Raw genomic sequence first — 13,402 nt, 5'->3', positions numbered from 1 at the left:
CATTGTCGACCCTAGGAGAAGCCTCAGCCAATCTTACTGCAGAACATGTCTGAGTCTCAAGAGTTATTAAGGGCTTCTCTCGATGGCTTCACAATATTCCAAGCCGCCTAGAATCAATCTGTACTATGAAATTATGTGGAATCAAAAAGACAAAACAAATGAAAAACACTCTGATATTAAAACAGAGCATAACACTTAATATATCGTGAAAAAATGCGTTGCATAAAAACACAAGTTAAAACTGCATTTAAGTTAGCATATTTACTAAATGCAATGCACCACATTTTATCATCCTTAGACTGCTGTTCTTCTCTATGACTGTAGATCTTAGACACAGTCATAAATATGTGTTTATTTTTAAAATATGATTCTTGCAGATAATTGTTGTTGCCACATAACACAACACAAGACCGTTTATGCACTAATGAAAATACAAATAATTTGATTAAAAATGTTTGAGTTTAATATGAAAATACAGAAAGCAGCACCTTTGTTTACATGCAAGGTACATAAACTAATAATAATACAAATACAGTGGAAACATGTATAAATAGCCTATATTATATTTGCACAAAATCGTCGTCCTTAAAGAGAAAAGCTGCACAGATGCCTGGTCATATTCCAATTTGCAAAAAAATCCAGGTATCCACAAAGGATCGCATAACTACAAAAAGCGAACAAATCCACACTGTCTAATGAAGAAAAAAAAAATCAAAAGCTGCTCATTTTAAAAAACAAGTAGGCCTACGCATTATGTCAACAGTAAAGAGTAAGCCCAAAAATACATTGAAATCCTAGAAATTTGGTGATCCAGGGAGAGAACTCTCAGACGAGAAAAATCTGAATTTTGTTGGAATAGAGAGCTGAGAGCACTGCGATAAAGACCGCGGCACTGTGCTCTGCCTCCCCACTGCCTGTGTTTTTTCTGTGCTCTCAATGGAAGCGATCGATGCCCTTGTCACTGTCGCGTTCCAATCGGAGCCAAGACTCTGTCTCACACTCACCATCAACCCAAAAGCCAAGCTCACCACACATGCCACGCTCTTCGATGCCAATGTTACCGTTTCACCAAAAAAGAAAACTCTGAACTTTAAGAATCAACCGACATCCCATAATCTCCTACTATAAACTCGGAGACAATTCACTCAGGGGGAAAAATGTAAAGGGAACGAAAGGAGAAGAGAAGTCAACTTACGGGCAAGACTGAAGACAGAAGTAGTTTGAACGTGGAATTGTTTTTTTGATGAAAATATGAATCGTCTCGGTCCTTTTTATTCCGTGTTTTTACGTCAGCTACAGACACGAAGGAACCCGGGATATGGCTGAAGAGACCCTCGGCTGCTTTTATAGTTCAGTAGCCTACCTCCTATCGTTAACATCATCCGAGCCGCAGCGTGGAGAGACTCTTACCGAAAAATGTACGAGGACGCAACCTTTAGTTAAATGAGGTGGACTGTACACCTTCCGGTGTATGTTTTAAGATACATCACTAAAACACACCGGTCCCGAACGAGGTGCTCTCTAGTCGCCGGCGTCGCGTATAAAATGTAGAATACCCTTCTCGTTTCTCAAGCGATATTTTTACCTTATCGAACACATTACATTATTGAACATTGGTTGTTATTTAATGAACGGTTTCTTGTTTTAGTTATCATATAGACTACTCGTTCAAATGTAAGAAACCCTGCTGTTAAGCGTTTGCTGTGAAAAGGCGAGTCCAACTCTTGAGGCAAGCACAACCGCCGCGAAGGTAAAAATACGACCACTTTTCCTCTGTATCAGCGAATAACTCCGTAGAAAAGGTCGGAACTTCACGTCTAGGACGGGTTACTTCCAAAAGATGAGAATAAGGCGTTAAAGGGGATACGCCTGTTACGGTGTATCCTCTGACAGTTCGCGGCTCTCCAGCAAAACGACTCTTTTACAAACTGAGAGGAAAATATTTACGCTGCCATTTGCCGAAACGATATCACATAAAGCCGTTATCCGAGAGTGGAATATCGCAGATTTGGCAGGTCTAGTCGCGAAAGAAAATCAATACTCAACCTTAATCCAACTAGCCTACTCAAAAGTTGAAGAAAAAAAAAACTTACTTTCTTTCCTCGCAGTTCCCCCCGCGTGTTCTCTTGATATTTGAGTTTTTGAAGAAAATCACATCCAATGATTGCGAAAGTAGGTTAACAAAAAAAAGTATAAAAAGAAAAAAAAATATTTAACAATAATCCTCCAACTTTATTGGGAAAAGAAAACGTACATACTATAGTGGGGGAAAGAGTATGAGTCGATCCTTTGGGTCCGGTTGTGTAAAAGATGTCTCGACGACTGCCTAGCAGTTTCGGTTGTGGAGGGGTAAGGGAAAGAGGAAAGGAAATGAAAATCCGATATGTCTTTATTCTGCTAATTATTATCGTTTTAGCCCTGTTTAAAAAAATGGCTGATTAAGTTGAGTGCGCATGTCTTTGTGTGTCTATTCTCGATATGCACTCTGGGAATGAGAGAGAGAGACAGAGGGGGAGTGAGTGCGTGAGGGAGGGAGAGAGAGAGGGAGAGAGAGAGAGAGCGCGAGGCAGAAAGAGAGAGGCGTAATTAGTGAGGTGATCAACAGTCTCCACATTGCAAATGACGTGCTGTTTCAACTTGGAGAGCCGAAGGGCTATACGGGCCAGATTCTTAAAATGATCTAATGGGGGAAAATCTTTAACGGTGGGCAAGACGTCCTGTTACAGGCCTGGAACATTTGGAGGGACAATAAGATATTTATTTTTTACGTTTTATTATTATTATTATTATTACTTTATTTTCCAATAGTCCTACTTGTGATCAAAGCTGTTTATTCCTATAAAATTAAATATGTGATTTTTTTTTTACAATGAGATTTTAAGGACGTTATGTTGCTGTTATTACAGGACAACATCAGTTTGATTCTGTTTTTGATGCAGTTGGCCTTAATATCATAGCCTACTTTTAGCTTTGCTTCCTTGAGAAAGAAATAAGCAATTTGCACAATGCATCGAGGTATAAAAATGTACAGAACTGAAACAATACAAATATGTATTTTGACAGCGTTATTACAATAACACCCGTAAGCACTGTAGTGAATATTCTATAGTGTAAATTACAAATACTATTTAACAAAATTATGTAATAAAAAAATGAATTTCTTGACTAAACAACCCGATAAAAAACTACAATTTTGCTAGTCTTTCAGTTGGCAACACGTAATTAATGAAACGTAAAGCCATAACATGAGAAAAACATGTATCGCCTAATACAACTGTAATCCCCGTGACATTAAATATAGTTGAACAGATTTAAGTCTAAAAACCTCTCACTATTATGTATTTATTATTTAGTTATTTCGTTGCATTTCCAAAATAACGTGCAGCTTGCGAACATTGTTTTGCTTTTACAAGAGATATAATTCTGTAACATTACATTTTGTGTAGCAAACACCAATTTTATAGTGTAGGCCTACATTTAAATGAAATAATGACTCGCATGGTGTGTTGATAATAACACCTTAAGACAGGCTTCACAATAAAGCTTTCCTTTGGGCATGAATGTCAAGACAGCAAATGGGCCTCGGAATTAAAGCCCAGAGTAACCCACTATGTATATACTGTATATATATACATCTAAAAAAAAAAAATGATGGCTTTTAAATTTACATCTTTAAATTGCACTCATCGAGCATTTAGTTAATATTCAAACCCTCATGCAAATAATCCGATTGACCTGCTAGTTTGGTGCTGTTTCCTAAGATGTCGCCATTGAAAGAAGAAGACCCGACAAGATGTTAATCGTGAAGAAAACCAGGAGATCGGCTCTTCTCTATGAAAAAATCGAAGTGGTTGAATTGAACGAGACTCTGTTTCCGGATCGCACAATAAGGATGCTATACCAAAGCTGTGTTTGCAATAAAACAAAAGCCCCTGGATTGGCATGTCTTGGATACAGTGACTCTGAGGATGGGCGAGAGGTGGTCAACAGAGGCGTTACTTCTTCAACCCTGGTCCACTGTTTCTAGTCATCGGTGGACTCGTGCCTGCCAGACCCAAGTGGTGTTTCGGCAGTATGTACGAGTGAACAGAAGAAATAACCAGACGAGCTTGCAGCAGGACACGGCGAGCTTCAGATTTTACCTTCATAAACGCAAAGCAAATCCGCCGGAGTAAAGGTTGATTCAGAGATTTGTCACCGAAGACTGTATTTCTGCTGCTGCACCGCGGAGGACTTTAACACTAGGCTATTGATTTAAAGGTCTCACTCCTTCTGCAAGTATATACTTTGACGGATGCATTTGTATGCCACATTAACGTAGATATAGCAGAGTTCTGCTCTCGTTTGAACTGTTTTGCACTGTGAAAATGTAAATGTAAGTCGGAGCAGCAAAGCTGAAAGTGCTTCTCTTAGTCTCGAACATTTTCAAATCTGCTCGTCTCCACCTTCATACTTTCTGCTGTTGTTTCTTTCTCTGGTGTCTTATTTACATATCATTTCATTCTAAATTAATTAACGCTGAACACTTTCTTGCAGTGTTTTTGAAAGCAAAAAAATCTTGTATAGGCTATTTATCTTTCAGCAATACGGATATACAAACAATATCAAGTGTTGTTCTGTTTTCATGATATTTTGAAGTGTTGTCTTTGTGACTTATCAAAAACTGCATGAATATTGATTACAGTGACATGTCAATAAAGCAAGCATCGTACAATTCGTGAACTGGCTTTATAAAACGTATGTCAAACAATGACTAGAGGGTATACGGTTCTTTTTCGGCTGTTTGAGCGAGTTGAATGAGTGAGTGAATGACTGTTCTGCCCCAGAAACGAAAGCTTTGGCCAAACCGCCTGGCGCCCTCTGGGGTCTGAGAGGTCACGTTTTGACAGACACTGACCCTTTATAGCCGCACAAAACACAATCCAAAAATACTTCACCAACAGTCATCTAAGCCCCACTTCAAAACACAACAAAAAATGTCATCTCTCACACACGCACGAAGAAAAACTTTGAAAGTTTTCACTTTTTCTAGAAGACAGTAAAATCCAATCTCTATATAATGAAAATGCAGCCAAACACTCATGCACACGCATTTAAAACACAATTGATCAGCCATAAAAATCACTTTAAATGAGATTATTTGATAAGTAATGTCCATTGAAAAGTGTTCATAAAATCAATCACACGTTGATTGAGTAAACAACAACAAACAACAACAAAATAGTCACAAAGCTATGTAAGGAGATATGATATAGCCTATTTATAAATATTTCAAATTCCATCATAAAGAACAGTGCGACAAATAACCTACATTTCAAACCCAATTTGTTTCATAGCTGTCCCACAGTGGAATAATAATAATACAAATAAAAACAAATCTCAAAACAAGAAAAAGAAACTGCTTAAAATCTACCATAAATTGAAATCCGATCAGGTTTCGTTTGTCTTTTAAAATGCACTTAAAATAAAGCGACACATTACATGTGTATTCAAATTATTTAATAAATGTATTAAATAACAAACACCATTTATATATATGTATATATGTATATATATATATATATATATATATATATATATATATATATATATATATATATATATATATATATATATATATATATATTAGCATATGTAGCCTATTTTATAACCTCTTGATTATAAACCCAGCTGAAAATCAAATAAAAGCTTCTACCTTTGGTATAAAAGGGCATCCCGGTGTCCTCTGTCTCTCTGATGCTCCGCTTATAGCCTATGGAAACTCTTTTGAAAATGCCTAGATTTGGCACATTGTCATTGAAAAGAGCGAAGCGCGGTGATGCTGGAACAGAAAATGGGAAATAAATTGTGGATTGGGTGCTGCCTCCCTCAATACGATTTATCTAACTTTAATTTCATATAGCCTACCGCAATCATCTTCAGATGGCATTCCAGAAAGATTTCAACAATTACAACGTATTTTCTAACAGAATAACAACTGGGGAGCACAATGCTTTGCGCGTTCATTGTTAATGTTTCATTCACTTTTTTCCTTATCGTTTTTCTAAAAGACCAGTAAACAACGTCATGGTGAAATCACTTTCAACGTAAAATCGAGATTCACAAACGCTTGTTTGTAAAACAGAGGACTTTTGATCAATGTATTGGGACGTTTCGATCGATTATATAAATGAAAATCCATATACAACATGAGACCGGTATCAGCACGACTTTCACCTTTCATGAGAAGCAGACTGAAGTGGCAGACAGCAGCGAGGACAGAAATAAGAGATTAGCCTACATTACATTTATTATCAAAAGCATTTCCTGGTGCAAAATTACAGAAAATAATGTAGACTAGTAGCAAACTAAAAAGGTTGTGCATTCAAAATAAAAATAAAAAACAAGGCTTAGGCTACTTTAAAGACAAGTAATGATACAAATAAATAAATAAATAAAAATAAGGCAAATTACAACATTGTAACATGACATGGTTGTTGACGTACTACACTGGAACTATTGATTTTTAATGACGTGCACCACTGTACTCATTCTGATGTTTGTGTGGGGATTGTTAAAAAGTGGTAAGTGGAGCTCCTAGCTGATGGGTCCCGGGATCAAGGATGAGGGAGGCGGCCAGGCACGCGGTGCCATTCTGTTTATTTGATAAAGAAAATCAATGAGAGTGACTGTGCACTATTTAGCGAGACGTTTGAGAGGGGAAAATGGCTGGTTGAAAAGTGACTTCAGTTGGCTGGTCGATCTCATCGAGAAATATACACTAAACTACACTCTCAGAAACACACTTGGTCCTGTCTTTGAGTCCATTCACCCCCACTGCCCCCTCCCACTTGGCTCTTTGCTCCTCGTGGTGCGGAGGTTTTCATTGTTGATCCCTCTTTAATAGACAAACGGGCAGGAGTTGGATCTCCGGCCATCTATCCTATAGCATTAGCCACAGATTTCCATCCACTGAGTCACTTAATGTACAGCAACCTATGTTGTTTAATGGATATTAGCATATTATTTGGATACGAGATATAGATTTTTGGCAGGCTAATTTTGGGGTGTAAAAAGAGCGTTAAAGGCACGCTTTAGATGTAATTTAAGGATGCACCTGTATTCTTTGTTCTTTTGTTAGGATGGGCACAAAAGAGTTTTAATGTGTTATATATATATATGATTATTATTTGTATTATATAAATATAATAAGAATAATAACAATGATGATAATAGCAACAATTATTTAGTTAATTATTATTATTATATTATAATATATAATTACTATCACTATGTTATTGTTATATTTTTTTAACTATAAATGTTATTGTTTTACATGCAAAATCATTATAGCCAAATACTAATTATCTAATCAATAAAATGATCAATAATGAGCTAATTAATTAGAAGAAATACAGGTGGCCCTGCTGTTTGTGATTAATGTTACTGAAATGCCACCCTCCATATGACAGGGTTTAAGCCCTCGGGACCAGAGCACCCACTGAGCAGTCTGCACTTAAACACACTAAACCAAAATCATTCAGAACACATATCAGTTAGAGCCATCGCCCCTGTTCAGGAGATTGTATACTTCACTGGGTTATGGCTAATGTTCTAAACCAGGGAAGAAACCGTGCTTTTCTTCTTATGAACTTTATTCAATTATTTGTCTTTTTGTGTGCTAGATAATTAAATTTCCAGCTTTCCCAGTTCAAATGAGTCTTTAACATGGCTAAATGTTTTCTTCTGCATTTCTAGGGGTTATAAGCTGGACTTTCCCTCATACACAGTGGTGCATTCTATTTAGCTGATTACCTGGTTATCATTGGTCAGTATAGAAAAAGGCAAGAGAGCAAAACCATGGCAACATGACAGATTCTAAACCCATCAGCCAAACTGGATGATAACACAGTCAACTTGGTGAAGCGGCTTGGATTTCATCTGTTTTGTTTCATCACCAAAAAAATAAAAATAAATAAATATATATATATATATATATATATATATATATATATATATATATATATATATATATATATATATATATATTATTAGGATTATAGGTGTAAATAAAATAGCACTATTAAATTCTACTGCCTTTTCTACAATTTTAATCAGTTACTGTATATATTGGTGAATGGATGTGAAAATATTTTTTTTTTAATCCTTGTATTATAAAATAAAAATACAAATCGTGATGACAAAAGTCAGAAAGCACAACATAAAATAAAATAATTAACATGTAAAATCACATAAAACAATTATTCATATTTGTGAATTCATAAATGCATATGTATGTACATGGTACATGCTCTGGAGAGACAAGTGAAAGTGTTTGTGTGTGTGTGTTTGTGTGTGTGCGTTGAATGCTTTGAGTAAATTTGCATTATTAATCCAATAAACACAAAACATACTTAAGTGAATTACATTCCAATTAGCCAACTAATAAACTAATCTGTCTAAACACTGACTCATTTGAATAGTCAGAGGCATGCACATTTAAATCCAATATTTATGCTTGTTGTGTAACACCCATATGACACCCTCAATTAAATGCACTCAGTCAAAAACAATGTCAGGAAACATTACGCATGATCTGCTAAATGGTGAAGCTGTATCTGCAACAAGGAACTCTTTGACCACAATTATCTGAATTCCCATGGAAACGGTAACTAAAATATGCCTAAAATAAAGAGCAAAATACTATGCAAAAGGGAAACTGATGATTCAATCCCAAAGTGAATAATCACAACAGGTCAGTTAAGAAAGAAAATATCTATAATACAGTCAGAGTTATTTAAAAACAATGTACATACACCGATCAGCCACAACATTATTGTGTAGCTTAATATTGTGTAGGTCCCCCTCGAGCCATCAAAAGAGCACCAACCTGCATCTCAGAATAGCATTCTGGTGCCAGATGGGCTGGTTTGAGTATTTCTGTAACTGCTGATCTCCTGGGAGTTTCACACACAACAGCCTCTATAATTTACTCTGCATGGTACCAAAAACTAAAACGTCCAGTGAGAGGCAGTTCTGTGGATGGAATGCCTTGTTGATAAGAGAAGGTCAACAGAGAATGGCCAGACTGGTTCAAACTGACAAAGTCTACGGTAACTCATATAACCGCTTTGTACAAATGTGGCGAGAAGAACATAATCTCTGAATGCTATTCTGAGATGTGGGTTGGCGCTGTTTTGGCAGCACGAAGGGGACCTACACATTATTACGCAGGTGGTTTTAATGTTGTGGCTGATCGGTGTATGTCTAAGTGCCAGATCTAGTGATTAGCCAGACAAATTGCATATTGATTGTAATAATCAGTTAAGCTCTGTGAATGATTTATAGATCATAACCTGTAATATAATATTTAACTGGCCTGAAGCTTGTGCCTTCAGAAAAACTGCTCAAAATCTGTGTGTCTCCTCTTCATGCTGGATGTGTATGAAGGTGAATGTGGATTGGTTAAAAGAAGTTGCTGGATTGTCATGCATAAGGTAAGCGCCCGATTATGAGCTTTGTTTGAAACCGCTGATGTTGAGGAGGTGCTGACAGCCTTCACTGAGGTTTCTAAAGCAAGCACTTTCTGTGCTTTGATTTCTTCCTATGATATGTCAGATGCACAAAACACATTGTGCGATTTGAATTAATTTGAGTTACATCTATTCCTGCCAGCGCTGTCTTTCGTGCATGTTTTCAGAATTATTTAGCTTATAACGCATTTATTACAACATTTATTTCTCTAATTGTATCTAGACTGTGGTGTAAGTAGGAGTTACTGTATATGCATAAAGATAAATTACAGAATGTGCTGAAAATAAGGAATATTCCTGAACAGTTCATTTCCACGCAGCAACAACAACAAAGTAATGGAAGCAGATTACGGTGCTGTCTAACACAGCAGAGGCATTTGGTTAGTGAGTGTTTGTTTTGCATCGTCTTGCTCACCAGCCATAAGATTACATTCATACTCCATATGCATGCAAGCAGTCATACATGCACTGCGAGGGGTTCTCGCTCTCACTGCCAGAGCTGCAACAGAGATAATTTGAGTCTAATCTGCTGGTGCAGGAGCGTGAGCCTGGACAATGTGACTCCCTCTCCTCTCACCTGAGAGAGGTTTCCACTTAAATCATGCTTGTCTCACTGTCCACAGAGCCAGATCCCCAACTTTAATGGGAAGACAGTTAATAACCTTCTTCTTCTCCCTCTCTTCCTCCTCCTTCTTCTTCTTCCTCTTCTTCTTCTTCTTTTTTTATCCCCTGTGCACTATCAATCTGACCTGTCAGGGCACTGCTGAATCAAAGCAAAAGTCCTCTTCACAGATGACTGATTAGAAACGCAAAATCACAAGATCCATCTTCATGGTCACTTTTATTACAGTCATTTTTAAACTGACAGCAACCTGCTCAGGCTCAGATCAGAGCTTGTGGTGCAGATTGTTTCTCAGAGGGAGAGAGAGAGAGAGAGAGAGAGAGAGAGAGAAATGAAAGGATGCAGAGAGATGAGCGAGAGAGAACCTATTGTCTGTAGGAAGTGGAGTGCATCATATAAATTTTTCATACACTTGCATGCTTACACATGCACATGCACTAATATATGTATGCATTTGTGCATTCAAAGACACTCACAAATGTACACAGACAATAATATCACACACACATACACACATTGAAATGCATATATATATATATATATTTGTAAAAACCCATTGCACTGGGGTGTCTGAAAAATGAGCAGCTTGACTGTATGTTGTAGATTCACTTTTAACACACCTGTAATAACAAAGCGCAGTACTTCCCCCCCAAAATTGTAAAAGCTAAATACACTTCAAGATCATTAAATTATGTGTGTAATCAAAATAATGAAGGAGGTAGATCACATTGGTGGAAGGGAAGTCTTTTTGTAGTATAGCTGACTTTCACTGTTCTGTGAACATATTTGTCAGGGACCGGTCCTGGTCTAATCCTTCTCGACATCATTCAGGAGGGGTTACGTGTGTCTTAGTTACGTTCATACACAGAACAAAGAAAAATGGGTCACGAAAGAAAGAAAACACACCATTTCATAGAAACCTGGGGAACAGACAGCCTGCCACATTTAATGTTCTTAAAACATCTGATTGAACAGCTTGTCAAAATATTAAAGCTCACTTACGAGTCATAACTGGAGGGAGGGGGGAAGGAGGATTATTCTATTTAACAAATGATTTTCTATATTAAATTGCATTTCATATGATTATGAAATGGTGCAAAGAATTTCTTGGTGCGAACTGTTTCTTTTTGGGTGGTTGTATTTTAACATCTTCTTCTGTCGTTGAACCGTTTATTTAATGAGCGGGTTGTAAGATGCATTTAGCCAAATAAATAATTTTAAAGAACAAAAAAAGCCATCTGTCGGATCATAAACTTCAATAACGTCATACAGTCTGACCTAGCCTAAAAATATATGAACCACATTCAAATATGTTTGGACAAGGCTTTAAAGATGTAGTGTTTGTGCTAACGTGGTAGTGTCAGAGTGTGGAAGCAGCTGCGTTCTAGAAATGAATGCCCCTGTCTGTATGCCTGTCACTGGACTGAGTCCTCACTGACCTGATGGGTTTGATTACTTCCCTGACATTTAATGGCAATACAAAAAGACCTGGGGAAATTCTGCAGAAGTCAAAATTGCACTTCACATACACAAACTGTATATCCAAACACACGCACTGAAGGCACTTGTAAACAACACTAACCCACACACGCTAACACATATGTTCCGAATATACATTACAAAAGGCACAAAAGCCCTAAAGTCTTCTGCCTGAAGTTCTGCTTGAAGAGTTTAAGCGTTTTTTATCTCCTGAACAAGCAGATAACGGCATGAGACATTACATGAACTGCACAGCATTCGGAAACGGAGAAGGAAATTTGGCCTCGGATTTGTCTGAAACATTTGGAATGACCAATAAAGAACTGCAGCAGTATTTTACATTTGACTCCATCGATAACAAGCACTAACTACCATGAAATTCCCTAAAGATTAAATGTCCCGCAACTGTATTCTGTCTCCTCTCCCTCCCTCAACAGGAGGGAACAGAGGAAAGGCAGATAAATCATAAAGAACCACCCCACAATACTCAGCGAGAGGCAAACCAAGACAAACAGCACATCAAACCTTAGTCTGCAAAGCCTTCTTTTTATCCTGCTGGCATTAAACCCCATACACACACACACACACACACACACACACACACACACACACACACACACACACACACACACACACTCAGTGGGAGATTGTAGGGAGAGAGAGTAAGAGTGAGAGAGAGAGACAGACAGACACAGACAGACACACACACACGCACACACACGTGCACACAGTATAGGTAGTAAGAAACCTAGACAAACAGCAATGGCAGAAGCTACATTCCACAGAAAGCAAACCGCAGAATTCGAATACAACACACAAGCTGTTCGCCTACCACACCTGCCTTTGTGTGTCTGCAGCGTCGACTGCCAGTCCTGTCTTTTCTGCAAGGCAGTGTTGAGTCCTTTCAAAGGAGGGGGGCGGATCAGCCCTCCATACACAGGTTTCACGGGGGGTAAATCAGCAGGTCAAGTTTTCAGGTGGGCTTGGGTGCGCAGTACTATCAGGCCAGAGCGGGTAACTTTCAGCAAGTCTGTGATTCCTGGGGTTCACATCCTGACTTCCCCATTTGTGCTCTTCAAAAGAAAGAAAAAAGAGGAAGCAGAGAGAGAGATAGAGAGAGAGAGGAGTAGCAAGCACAGGTCATGTAAAATGTATAAGCTGCATTTAAAAATAATTTAATTCTGGAACCGAGCAGCTCATCTCCTGCCACTGAGGATCCGGGTGAGGGGATTCTTCCCTTTTTTTTATTTTTTTCCATGAATGCACCTTTTGTGACAGCCTACATTTCAGTTCAGGGGAGAGCAAGAATTGAGAAGCTTGTTTATGAGCACTAGAGCAAATATTATTTAACAAAAATCTCTTAAGGTAGTCCAGTGAAGCGGAAGACAGTTATCACAGGCATTTTTGGATATTACAAGTCATTCGTTGCTATTTGTTTGTGGTGTCCACTCATGTTGTTCATGTCATCCAGCTTGATTTTAAATCACAGATTTAATTCACAGCTAGGTATTTAAGGTAAAGTTGAACTAGTGCTTTTAGCTGTGTGTGTGTGTGTGTGTGTGTGTGTGTGTGTGTGTGTGTGTGTGTGTGTGTGTGTGTGTGTAGGATAAGGCGCAGCTACTTTTTACAGGTGGGCTTGTGTGTTTTGCACTCGCTGACTCACTCATAGGCAAAACTCCCCCCAGGAGGCAGCTTAAACAAACCTAAATTGCAGGGGTTAATGAAAGCCGAATATACTCTCGCCTGCTTATTTGACATACCTTTAACAAAATATACATTCAGATGATTA

At 37.9% G+C, this 13,402-nt stretch overlaps 1 protein-coding gene across 1 annotated transcript in view; it reads right to left on the bottom strand.

Annotated features, from left to right (window-relative positions):
* zfhx4 (zinc finger homeobox 4) overlaps positions 1–12,470 on the bottom strand; it is a 90,977-nt gene extending 78,507 nt beyond the window's left edge. Inside the window, exon 1 of the mRNA XM_052113754.1 lies at positions 12,451–12,470. The gene's annotated coding sequence lies outside the window, so the exon portion shown is untranslated. The remainder of the gene's footprint in view (positions 1–12,450) is intronic.
* Positions 12,471–13,402: the final 932 nt, after the last annotated feature.

Source organism: Xyrauchen texanus, chromosome 41, assembly GCF_025860055.1.
Source record: "Xyrauchen texanus isolate HMW12.3.18 chromosome 41, RBS_HiC_50CHRs, whole genome shotgun sequence".
NCBI lineage: Eukaryota > Metazoa > Chordata > Actinopteri > Cypriniformes > Catostomidae > Xyrauchen > Xyrauchen texanus.
This window is presented reverse-complemented; position numbering and strand designations above follow the sequence as displayed.